We start from the raw sequence: 14,524 nt of genomic DNA, 5'->3' as shown, positions 1-14,524 counted from the left end.
TGTATGGTGATTTTCATGGAATTACCTTGCATAGTTTTTGAGAAAATTACATCGAAATGTGCAAAAAATGCTTATTTTTTCGAGGTTGTTTTAAATTTTGATTCATAACTTTTCCCGGTGTGAACCGATTTTACCCATTTGCCAAACAACTTTGGAAAATGAAGAACATTTTGGGTGATTTTGGGTAAACTCCATTGCTTCGTTTTATCGTGAGCGTGTTTTACACAGACAGACGGACATAGCTAAATCGACTCTACTACTTTGTTAGGTCTCAGATGAATATTTCTTGGTATTACACACGAAGTGACAAAGTTATATATACCCTCTATCACCACTGATGGTGGTGGAGGGTATAATAATTTCGACAATGTTATAGATTTCAAAGGAATTTTAAATTTCTATCTGTGTTGTAAATTACTGTGTGCAATTTTTTATAATTTCAATATGTGCTTTAAGCTACATACATATTTATATTTTAATAATAAATATATTGGGGTTACTTTTCAAAACTTTTATTTACATTGTCTTATTCAGTTGAAAACAATGACACGTGTACGCCAGAAAAGCCAAAATCCAGAAATATATTTTACCAAAAGAAAACCAACAAAAAATCATTGCATGGTGAGTTTTCTTTTATTTATTTTATTTTAATTATTGGCATGATTTTGTTTGGCTTTTTCTTTTTATATGTTTCTTGTTCGCGAATTTCGACATTTGCTTTATGGTAGAAAAAGAGAATAAACAAAAATGTTTTTTTTTTTTTTTTGTACATACTTGCAGCATTTCGTAAGTATAATCATTGTTGTTTATTGTAGCTTGAGCTTAAACTCGTGACTTAACCCATAAGTGATTCATAATAATATAGAAAGATGTGTGTGTACATTAGAGCTGCCCAAAAAGATAACGATTTTGTTTAGATGTTCATGAATTAACTGGTGTAAATTTAAATATAGGACCTTTTTTTACAATGGGTAATTTCATGTCAAGTGATCCAACTCAAAAAATCGATTTGGATAATTTTGCATCAAGGTTAGTACTATTGGATAGTGGGCGAAACATACATTTTCAGCTCCATCGGTCAATAACTGCCGAAGTTAAAGGGTCTAAATTGGACATTTTGGTATTTTTTTTTCCAATGGGTACTACTTTTCACCTATTGGTCCTAGCAAAAATTTACCAAAGGAGTTTAGATAGCTATATCTTTATTGTGTCCATTTTTTTATAATATTTGAGAGCTTTATAGTCTTATAATGGGATGCGATTTGGTTTTTTGTTCAAAAGAAAGCTTTGTAGTGACTTAATGGGATGCAAGGGGCAATAGGAGCAATAAGTGACACGAAATTGTTCATAAACCAAAATTGTGCCATTAAAATCATACTTTCATAAGTTTTGTTCGGTACTCAAAATCGGGTTTCACCTTTTCGAATAGCCCCCATACAGTGGTCCCTCAGAAAACAGTACCATTCTCCTATCAAAGGGTTAATATTGTATCGAAATCATACAGTTTATATTATATATACATATACACCTATCCCTCGATACGCATGACATTATCTTCTATAAGCTATAAATAGGTTCAAGCATTTAATTTTTATTCAGTTTTATAAATTTCCCATATAAAATTTTCGTGTAATAATTTTTATGAGAAAATTATAAAAAAATTTGGCGTAAATCAAGATATTAGTGTTCATATGTTGATTTCTTATTATAGCCCTTAAGCGATGTTAATATTTCTTTTCCACAATTACAAACCTATACCTTAAGGCGGAAATAAAAGAAGGATGAAATTAAGCAAAAAATTTAATTAATTCCAGTGTTTATACAAAAACTTTCGTATTTCCTTAAGATAAAATGTGACTATTAAATACGTTTATTATTATATTTATATAGGAATACATACAATTTTTTATATATGTATTTCGAAGATAGAAAAAGGCACAGATTTATTAAGATATAAAACAATGAAAGTTACAAGTAATAAATTGCGATAATAATTGTAAAGATTAGGCGTACTAAAAAGAATATCCAATAGATTGTATTGTGGTTTAAAATTCCTTACACACAGAAAAATTTTAAATTATCAAAATTGTACAAAACTAAAAAAAATATTTTGCATGGAATAAATATTTAAAACATTTAAAATCAATAATTAAAACAAATTTAATATAATAAATCTAAAGACATATTTTTTTTTAAATTTTTTTATATATAATTGAACAGGAAAAGAAAATAATTTTAAATAGTTGAGCTATGAAATATATATTTATACAAAGACTCTTATATTTCTAATTGAATAATAACCTTATCCTTTACCAAAAACGGAAAACAAATAGTTACCATAATTGTGAAAGCATTAGCATTCAAATAATAATTCTTTTCTTTAAATTCCCATACTAAAAATTTTTGTAGTTATGTCTACTTTCCTCATTATTCATTAGGGAAATTTACGTTTAGTATAGGAACAAGGATAGGTAAATATGCATGTATTTACAACATAATGAACTCATATTTTAATTACGTTATAAATTTATCTTTTAATTTGTTTTTGTTGTTCCATTGTATTAAAAAAAGTGAAAGAAATGATTCACTCAAACCAGATTTATAATAAATCAAAGAAAATTAAGTTACATATGATTAACTTTTTATATGAGTAGCACTCATACGCTACTTTGCCCATGTTTGTCACTAAGCATTTACATAAAGCTTATGGCAAATTTCGTGTCAAGTGATCCAACTCAAAAAAATCGATTTGGATGAAATTTGCACGAAGGTTAGTGTCCAATAGTACTAGTAGTAGGCCAGACACCAAAAATACCAACGAAGACAAAAACGATGAATGATTTGTAACTAATTTTTCATTAATTTTTTCTCATTTTTGAAGAGAGAAAAATTTTTATGAAAAATTTTGTGTAACGTTGTATTATAATAAGAAAGAGGCCCGCCAACGAATTTCTTTCTATCTTCAATATCTATCATACCCTACACCACTATAGTGGGAAGACATCGATTTTAAAAGTTGGATCTCTTGGCACGAAATTCCCCATAAGCATAAATCCTGATTCAATGAATCTATTTCTGTCTTTGTGTCTGTGCTACAGCTTGAAATTTTCAATATAATTTATTTTACATATGTACATATATCCATCCACCAAATTTTATGGCTTCTTTCAGTAAGTCAGTTTCTCTTCAACAAATTTGGAACCAAGGAAAAATTCAACATAAGTTTCTTACTTGTGTAGGCTATACACCACTACTTATAGAAGGGAGGGTATTATGCGTTTGTGCTAAAGTTTGTAACACCCAAAATATTGGTCCTACACCAACCTCAAAGTATACCAATCGGCTCAGAATCACTTCCTGAGTCTATTAAGCTATGTTCGTCCGTCTGTGTGTACATGTAAACCTTGTGCGCACTGTACAGGTCTCAATTTTTGAGACAATTTGATGAAATTTGGAACGTGCGCTTCCTTTGGCTTCCAAGAATGAACACTATATGGCTGAAATCGGTCCATTATTTCACCTATCCCCCATACCACCGCACCTCCCAAATAGGACTTTTGACCTCATAATTATGTTAAATGATCTATGTATATCTACAAAAATTGGCAAAACTTAGTTTTAAATAAGTCTTAATAATTCTAGCGATTTTCGTAAAGAATGGGCATTATTTGACCTTAGCCCCCATACAAAGTCCCCTTCGGAAAATGACTTGAATATCAATATTCACTTATAAACCCTCGTATCACGATGAAATTTGACACAAATAAGTTTTATATAAACATAATTCACGACAATAAATTTTATAAGGATCGGCTCAATTTCCGATTTGGGCTTTTATCTTTTAACTACGTCTATTATACTACTATTTATCCAAAAATCGGCACAATGTACTGATGTTTGTAACACTCAAAAATATTGGTCCTTAAGTATACCTTCTGAATCACTTTCTAATTCGATTAAGATACATATATCCGTCTTTGTGACCGTGTAAACCCTGTATGCTCTCAATTTTCAATATAATTTGTTAAAATTTGTCACATACTCTTTTTTTGGATTCAATAACGAAGGCTGTTGAAAATTTTTGAAATAGGATCTTTTATTTCTCCTAGTCAGCATACAGCCGTACATGAACAGACATTATTTTGAACCTATGTAAGATTCAACATAAATGCTTTATTATTGAAAATGAATTACATTTACTATTCTCAATTGGTGTAGGGTATAATATGGTCGGCCACGCCTGACTATAGTTTCTTACTTGTTATACCCTCCACCATCATCAGTAGTGATAGAGGGTATATATAACTTTGTCATTCCGTGTGTAACACCAAGAAATATTCATCTGAGACCCAACAAAATATATATATTCTGGGTCCTTATCAAATTCTGAGTCGATTTAGCTATGTCCGTCTGTCCGTCTGTCTGTGTAAAACACGCTCACGATAAAATGAAGCAATAGAGTTTAACCAAATTCACCCAAAAAGTTCTTCATTTTCCTAAGTTGTTTGGTGTTGAAAATGGGTAAAATCGGTTCACACCGGGAAAAGTTATAAATCAAAATTTAAAACAACCTCGAAAAAAATCATTCTGTAGTAATTTTCTCGAAAACTATGCAAGGTAATTCCACGAAAATCACCATACATTCGTTTCTACACCAGAGCTTGATCCCTGCTGAAAATTGCCAGAATCGGTCCACAATTTCATATACTTCCCATACAAAAGTACATATTCCCGGAAAATGGGTTTTTTGTTAATAAGTTCCGTCACAATGTTGATATCTTCACAAAATTTTACAAATTAAAATCTTATGTCAATAGAATTCATTCAGAGAAAAAATTTTCTGGGTCGGTCCCCTCCCGAAAATCACTTAAACGCACATAACTCATTACTAAATTAAGATATCCATACAAAATTTGGTAAAAGTATTGCTCACATATACAAAAATGTTACTGTGAAAGACTTTTTGGATCGGTCCATAATTGGTCATAGCTCTTATACAAGGTACCTTCCCGAAAATCACTTAAACGCGCATAACTAATTATCAAATCTTGATATCCATACATTTAGCAAAAATATTGCTCTTATATACATAAACTACACTATAAAATTGTTTTACGATCAGTCCCTATTATATGACCCTAAAAGCGCTTTAACCTTATTTAACTATTTGCATTCTCAATTTGTGTAGAACAAAATTATATATATGTATATATTTTCAACATCCTTAAATCTTTCACACACATGCATACATGCAAATTATTAAATATTGCTAAGAACTATAAAAATATAAAAGAAAATGGCGTTTGTAATGTTCAATAAATCTTGGAATTGTAATAGATCTTAGCTGTTTAAATCTTGGGATTTTTCTATTTAAGACATGAGAAGACTTATTTCTACAAATATTTGATCAATTAGAAAAGTATTAATATAAAAGTAGCTGGTGGAGGGTATTTAAGATTCGGCTCAGCCGAATATAGCACTCTAACTTGTTTTATATTCGTGTTTGTTTCTCCTAAATATATCGAGTATAACATTCCAAACCAGATTTTTTTTCAACAATATTATAAACTACTTACGTACGAGTATACTATACATGAGTATTGGTGGATATTACCTTTGTTCAACTATTAACCTAATCCTAAAATGGTTTTGGCGTTTTTTATTTTTTTGATATTTTATAAATGAATCACAATGTACAAATAAAATTTCTTTATTTTGTGGTAAAAAAATTTAATATCAATACAAACAGTATTATGTACTTTAAACTTAGGAGTTCATAAAAATTAGCTAGAAGCAACTCAATTATATTGAGTAATACCATCAATATTTAAGAGAATGATATTCCAATTACGTTTGAAATTGTAAAAAAATATAGAAAACGTTGAAATTATTGTAGTGGATAATGAAAAATAAACACTAATAAGCAAATACTATGTAAGCATTAAACGGGATGAATGGAAAAAAGAGATAGATATTCCTAGAAACAACTGGTATAATATATATAAAATTACGTTTACAATATGTATTGATATTATTTTTAATTAATACATATTCTTCGAAACACACAAAAGATATTTCATTAGTGCATTTTCATTTGATGTGTCCAACAAAAAGTAGTTTGCTTTACTCTTTTTTTATACATATGGGGGATTTCATGTCAAGTGACAAAACTTTTGAAAAAGCCAACGTATGATCCAAATTTTATCGAATTGTCTTCAAAATTGGGGCCTGTACCGGCCAAAATTGGGTCCTGTAGACGTACAAGTCTTAATCGACCAATGGTTTTGGGCATTACAAACATCTGCACAAACGCATAGTACCCTCCCCACTATAGTGTTGTACGGTATAAAGAGCTTTGGATAGTAAATAATAAAATACTTACTGACGGATGGTCTTAGCTAATTTACTTTGAATTATATAGCAATATAGAATCTAACAGCATTTCATTTGATTTTCTGATATTACTTAATAAATATAATAACAGTCACTTTTCAAAAGCTTCTTGTACTTCTCAAAAGAAATTCTATAAAGATTTTATATTTTAAATTTGAAATAATGAATAGTAATACGTCTATTTAACTTTAAACTCATGCAGTATAATTGTTGCATGTTACTTTTTACTTACATATTCGCTAAACTGATGACCCCCAGGTAACAGCATTGTGAATGCCAAGTGTTATGTAAACAAGTTATATGAGAAATTAAATCATTTTGCATTAATAAAACAAATACATACATATATAACACCTGTTGTCTATTGTTGATGGAAACTGAAGTGCGCTTATATATGTACCCATGGCAATAATTTTATCGAGGTTACTATTATGTATTTAGTCATAACGGAGTGAACTTTTTTTTTATCAAAATTAAAACAATTAAGAGTGTTATATTCGACTATGCCGAATCTTATACACCCACCATCAACCATATGCCCTAAATGGAATGCTCCCTTATAAACATTAGGTTGATATTTTAAATAGGGCTTAAGTCAATTATGGACACATCCCTTTCGGATTAACAAAATATTAATTTTCAAAAACAGCATATTCTTGTCCAACTTTTAAACCATGAACATATGTATTTGGGCGATAGGGTCAATTATAAAATTCGGTAGAGAGACTTTGGCTCGTATGAAACTTACTTCTGTATATCGAATTTCATAGCTATAATCGCATTTTTAAGCCAGTAATGTGCGTTAAAGTCATTTTCTGAAGCGGGCCATATATAGGGGGTAGGGTTAATTATGGACCGATCCTCATAAAATTCGGTAGACAGATTTCTACTCGAAATTCGGCGTATTTTTAAGCCAATAATGGGCGTTAAAGTAATTTTTTGGAGGGGAGCTGTTTTTCGGGGTCAATTTTTATGGGGACTATGCGAAAACGTGTACTGATATTGCCCGTTTTCAATACCAAACAAAACCTATAAGAAATATTTGTTGGAAATTTCAACTCTCTAGCTCTTTCCGTTCGGACTCTATCGTGCTTTCAACGGACAGACAAATATACAAACAGACAGACGGACATACATGACAAGATCGTCTTAGAATTTAATAAGGACCCTAGAATATATATACTTTTGTGGGCCTATGATCAATATTTCGATGTGTTACAAGCGGAATGACAAAATCGATATACCTCCCATCTTTTTTGATGGTGGATATAAAAACGAATATAGGCGATTTTATATCGTGTGGTATAAGTAATATTTATTGTTATTTATAACAATAATATTACTCATACGACTAGTATTAACTACCATTAAATTGTTTATTTATTTTATCAATTTCAGTGAAATTTAATAATTATTAGTATGTTTATTGATATAATAAAACCTTGTAAACTTTTGTTTAACGTAAAAAGCTTCTGTTGGGGTCAGTTTTTTTATAGCGCACTTATTTTCATAAAATACAATATGAGGCTTATATATCTAGTACAATCTTAGAATTGTAAATCAAGAAATTTAAAAAAAAAAATTGTACCTATAAAGGGGTTTTAAATAAGAACTTTTTGTTAACAAAGAATTTGAGAATAATTAGAAAGGTTTTAAATTTGTTGACATATGGGTGATGTAGGTCTATTAAAATTCGCTGTGAAAATTTAAATATATCTAGATGTCTTAAAACTCATGATATCAAAAATATTTTTAAGGCCGAATGGGTCTGTTAAAGCCTATCCTTCAATCTAAAAAAAATATATAAAATTAATAAGTTTTGTATAACTTCTTTTTTCTATTTAGTTTTAAAAAATGTTTTTCATTTTTTGAAAAACTTTTTATCTTTTGCATCTTGTACGTGAGTGCTGGTCATTACTTGCATTATTTTCACTTTGAACAAACAAACAAAAATTTTATGCTATATTTGTATTTATGTCAAACACAAAAAAACTAACTATTTACAGTATCAAGGGTATCGGGAGAAATTTTGGTTTTTCGATTTTGCTACGTCCGTTCGTCTGTCTGTCTGTCTGTCTGTCTGTCTGTCTGTCTGCCTGTCCGTCTGTCTGTCCATGTAAACTTCGTAATCAAACTACTGGTCGCAACTTTGAAGATAATTCAATGAAATTGTCCCAGGGACAAAACCTATTGAAAATGGTTAAGATCGGTCCATTATTTCACCTAGCCCCCATATATCTGAACCCCTGAATAGGGCTTGTAAACCTTGTAATCATACTACAGGTCGCAATTTTTAAGATAATTCAATGAAATTTGGCACATGATCTTCTATGTTACCGCAGACGAAGTTTATTGATAATGGTTAACATCGGTCCATTATTTCACCTAGCCTCCATACAACTGAACCCGACGAATAGGGCTTTTAAGTCATAATTATGTTTAATATACTCGTATCTCGACAAAAAGCTGCAAAACTAAGTTCTATACTAGCCTTGATGAACCTTATGAATTTTATAATTATAGGGTCTCCTTTAACCATAACCCCTATTCAAAGCCCCCTTTAAAATTTGACTTAAATATCCACAATTTAATAATAAAAAACAATAAATGGCTTAATAATGAAAACTAAATCATATTTTATTTTCGTAACAGGTGTAGGGTATTATATGGTCGGCCTCGCCCGACTATAATTTCTTACTTTTTTTCTTTTTGTCCTAGTTTTTAAGAAATATTTGAAATTAATACGGTAAATATTACTTGTGGGTAAGACGTTTAAAATTATTTCGAAACCGTTGTTTTTAGAAAATGTTATATTTTGAATTATTTAACCGGAGTTTGAGATAACGGGCTTTAGTTTAAATTTGAAAAAAATCATATTATCTTTATAAAATATAAACTAAAAATAACTGTACTAATGAAAATTTTTGCACCAATTTAACATCATTAACGAGAAAATCATTTTTTTTCACAAACTCTGTTTAGTCTCTATTTTTCAACAAACCTTAACCTTATTCATAAACGCTTACTAAAGTTATTGATATTACATTATGTGAATTTTGTATGAAAAATTTGCTTAAAAAACCATAAATAAGCGATTAATATCTTTATAAATACAGGCTAAATATTAATAGCGCATTACTTTTTATTAACATTCCATATTTGCGTATTTTATTTATAAACATCAGCTTATCGTAGTGATAGAATAGCCCTTATAATTTTACGTTACAAATAACCAAAAATATTTATTTAAATGCGCAATAAAATATCAAACGCTCTTCCAGATGACTTGTATATCTATACAAAGTGTTTTCAATTAAGAGTACTTATTTGATATGTACTCAATAAAATTGTTGTTTTCAATTTGTTTATTGAAAAAATCAGCATTGTTAGGGGGATATATAATGTATAATAATGTAGTGTAAAATTTAAGCACGTGATTTGATTGAAATTACTTCCTATTGTTGTTATAACCTAATCAAATGTAATTGTAATATTGAAAACATGGATTATTTATAATGATATGTTAAGGCAGAAATAACATCCTCTTATTTAAGTAATGATAGAAAAATAAATGTAGCAATTTATATACCCTTCACTCTTAAATATATGAGGGAGGGTGTTTTGCGTTTGTGCTGATCTATTTATACCCTACACCAGTAAAGTGGGAAGGGTATTATGCGTTTGTGCTGATGTTTCTAATAACCAAAAATATTGACCCACCTTAAAGTACACCAATCGGCTCAGAATCACTTTCTTAGTCGATTAAGCTAAGTCCATTTGTCCGTCCGTCTGTCTGTCTGTGTGTCCATGTAAACCTTGTTCGCACTCTACATGTCGCAATTTTTTAGATAATTTGATGAAATTTGGAACGTGCTCTTCTTTTGGTCCAGGGACTAACGCTATTGAAAATGGTTGAAATCAGTCCATTATTTCACCTAGTCCCCATTCAACCGGATCCCACGAATAGGGCTTTTGACTTCATAATGATTTTTAATAATCTACTGTCTCTACAAAAATTGGAAAAACTTAGCTTTATATAAGTCTTTGACCCTAGCCTCCATACAAAGTCCCCTTTAGAAAATGAAGGGGACTTGAATAAATTTTATAACAATCGGCCCAAGTTTTGCCCTAGCCACAATATAACCGGATCTTCCGATTAGGGCCTTTAGGCTCATAACTACGTCAAATATACTACTATTTTCCCAAAAATTCGCACAACTAAGTTTGATATAATCCTAAATATGTCAATTTTGGTAATGACCGGACCTCATTTGACCCTAGCCCCCATACAAAGTCGCCTTCAGAAAATGACTTGAATGTCCACATGTCTATAGTATCACGATGAAGTTTCGCACATATAAGTTTAATATAAACATAATTCAAGACAAAAAATTTTATGAGGATCGGCTCAATTTCTGCTCTAACCCCCATACAACCAGACCTTCTGATTTGGGCCTTTAGCTCCTAACTACGTCTGATATACTACTATCTATCTAAAAATCGGCACAATGTAGTTATGTTTGTAACACTCAGAAATATTTGTCCTTAAGTATACCAGTCGGTTCAGAATCACTTTCTGATTCGATTAAGCTATATCCGTCTTTGTCACCGTTTAATGCACACTACAGCTCGCAATTTTCAATGTAATTTTTTAAAATTTATCACATACTCTTCTCTGGATCCAAAGACGTAAGCTGTTAAAAATTATTGAAATCGGTCTTATTAGATTCAACATAAATGCTTTATTATTAAGAATGAATCACATATAATATTCGCAATTGGTGTAGGGTATCATATGGTCGGCCACGACCGACTATAGTTTCTTACTTGTTTTACATTAAAGTATACCAATTGATTCAGAATCACTTTCTGCATCGATTTTAATACAAAAGATTTTCAAGACTATTTAATAAAATTTGTCACATACGTCTTAGAGTGATAAGTATTAGAATGAAATAAATTTTACGCTTTTTTAAGTTACTCTAATAAAAGAAGAATATGAGATGCTGTTACTGAACTCTATATTATTAACAAGTTAAAACAATTGAAATTCATTACTAAGTCTTACTGAGATATTAAAAGCAACAGGTGAAAACAATACTTGTGCCATGTTTAATGAAGTACTATGCATTTATCGAGCTCTAACAGTGTAACAAGTGTAAAACTGCATGAGGCGCATAATAATGCAATAAAGGAAAAAAAAAACCCTATCGATTTTCATTAATTAATATTTAGTTAGATATAGGTATTCCCCATACATACATATACATAAGTATGTATGCATATGTGTACCCATACATATGTATACAATACCCAACAAGAAATTATACTTCTACGAAAGCTCAGCAGTTGTTACTGCTTACACTTGTTATGAAACATTACATGATTTTAATATGGAATTCCTTGCGTAGAATCTCTGCTTGAGGAACACTGTTGAAAATATGCTGATTTCATTGATATTAATTTCAAAGAATTGTTATTCAAATTGTTTCATGAACATATTTTATAAATGGCCATATTGAAAATTTATTGAAATTTAGAAATATGCAAAATTGAAGTGATTTTAGAGTTGTTGAGAAGCAATAGCAACTAATAGAACATTTTTAAGGCAATAGTATTAATAGAGGAAGCAGAAAGATATGCAGTAGTCATATGCTGGGTTATGTTGAATTATTTCCAAAGTAGATTATGAGAACATATTCTACATTTTGTGTTTAACATACAAAGACTACTCCAATTAGGTTAAGTGTCTTATGGTGTATGAATTAACAGTTCATTTGGCAGTAATATGACTGTAAAAATTCTCTTAATTGCAAACAGTATTATGATCTTATGGGTATCTTCAAAATGTTGAACGGTATCTTCGAACACATTTAAAGGGATAACAAGGTCAAAATAAATAAAATTTTGTTTGTGTGAATGGTTTAAGGAAATAGAAATATATTGTTATGCACAAAGTTTTTATATTAAACTAATTTTACTAAAAATAACACAGATAAGTGACCTAGTATGAGAGATCTGACCATTTGTAGATCGATCATAAAAAACTTTCCAACTACATTTCTGTAAATAAAAGCAAAATATAGACCGATCTAAATAAATTTTAAAATACAAATTTTAAATTACAAAAGTAATATTTCTGCCAAATTATGTATGGATATCATTTTTTGATCAGATTTATAACAAATTTATAGATCGATCTGAAAAAAAAATTCGGAGAATGATGATATATTGTATGTGAATAAATAATCAACATATTCGGGACGAGTTTTACTCCAATATCGTTATTTTTAATAAACTATATACTTACTCGTGATTTTCGAACGATAACCGTATATGGAAGCTACGATTAATAATGGGCCAATCCGAACGAAATTTCGAAAAGGGATTAAGTGACTTTCGGAAGTCGACCTTATATTTATATTTCAGCTTTGACCAATTATATGTAGACCGATCCGACTAAATTTAAGAGGCGACGCAGAATATATTTTCATTGTTGTGTTTCAGATAAACATTTCTTGGTGTCACATACGGAATGACAAAGAAATATACATATATCCCACACCCAGTACAAAAGTGACAGAACTCAAAATATTTTTTTTAGAAAAGTTGTTCCCTTTTTTACAAATTCTGAAACATAAAGAAGGACATAACGTTTTTTCTTGAACAGTTAACAACAACAGAATACACCAATATTTTTTTTTAGAGATAAACAAGTATTTTGTCCATAGTTTAATGCTTAAACTTAGGCCCGTATTCAGAAAGAAAAATGTAAACCAATATTTAAAATTTTATATGAAAAACACTAACAAAAACTGAGTAGTTTAAATACAAAATTTTAAAAATTGTTTTCTTTTCTTCTTTCTGAATTTGGGCATTAAAGCTAAAATAATATAAAAAGGCAAAAATAAAATTTTGAGTTGAAGCACTTTAGTACTGGGAGTGCGATATCCCTCCTCATCACTTATAGAGGTGGGGTGTATAACGAAAACAATTTTTGTAGTAGAACTACATATCGTCACCTGAAATGCAATGGGGCGTAAGAACACTTTTAATATTTTTTTAAAGCTATTGTTCTTATAAAAACGATATTTTCTTACAAGTATTGTATCCCAACATCGAAAAACACGTTTACTTAATCATCATGTTCATCAAATACTGCATATGCAATGAAATCTAATAGACTATATATGTATGTATGTACATGTACGTAACGTATGTTTGTTAAATATATATCATACTAGCATACTCTGGGTGCTTTGCTACCCTAACATAAATTAAATAAATACAAAATTTTGTTTACTTTTATAAAAAATTAAAATTGATGAAAAAAATTTTTTTTTCAGTTTTAGTGTTTCAGTTTTATACGTTCAATATCACGTGATTAAATTCGCATTCAGTAAGAAGCATGTATTTTTAGTTTCATTCATTTAGCTTCCACATTATAGAAAATTTCGAAAGTACTATTTGAAAAAATTACTATAAAATACCCCTAATAGATTATCATTTAATCAAAAATTTTATGTTTCTATGTTCAATATTATATACAATTCAAAAAATATAATTTTAATGAATGGAAAAGTACCAAAAGTCCATTTTAGTAGATTCTCATTCACTAAGGTCCCTACCTTTTAAATTTTATTTTCAATATCTATGTTCAATATCGTAAAAATATCAAAAATTACCATCGGAAAAACGAAAAATTACAAAAATCTCTCTCAATAAATTCTCATTTAATAAGGACCGTGTGTTCCGGTTAACCATTATAAAGAATCTAAAAGGTACCATTTGAAGAATACAAAAATACCAAATAGTTCCCACTTACAGAATATTATTCAGTCAAGACCATGTATGTTAAAATTAATGTTCCTAGGTTGAATATTTTAGAAAATTAAAAAAGTACCTTTTTTGAGATAAAAAGTACTAAAAAGTTCTCTCTTAAAGAATCTTATACAATGAGGACCGTGTATGTTTAATAATCATGTGTTTTGAATTCATATTAAAGAACATACAAAGAGTATCATTTGAATAAAGAAAAAGAACCAAAAGTGGAATAAATTTTACCTAAGTGGAAAGTACTAATAAAAAGAGTACAATTTTTCCCCTTTTCGCTTAGAAATATACTTTTTTG

The sequence above is a fragment of the Lucilia sericata genome, unplaced genomic scaffold, assembly GCF_015586225.1.
Source record: "Lucilia sericata isolate MDLA Ls3-8-SP2 unplaced genomic scaffold, ASM1558622v1 Contig000361F_arrow, whole genome shotgun sequence".
NCBI classification, from domain to species: Eukaryota; Metazoa; Arthropoda; class Insecta; order Diptera; family Calliphoridae; genus Lucilia; species Lucilia sericata.
This window is presented reverse-complemented; position numbering follows the sequence as displayed.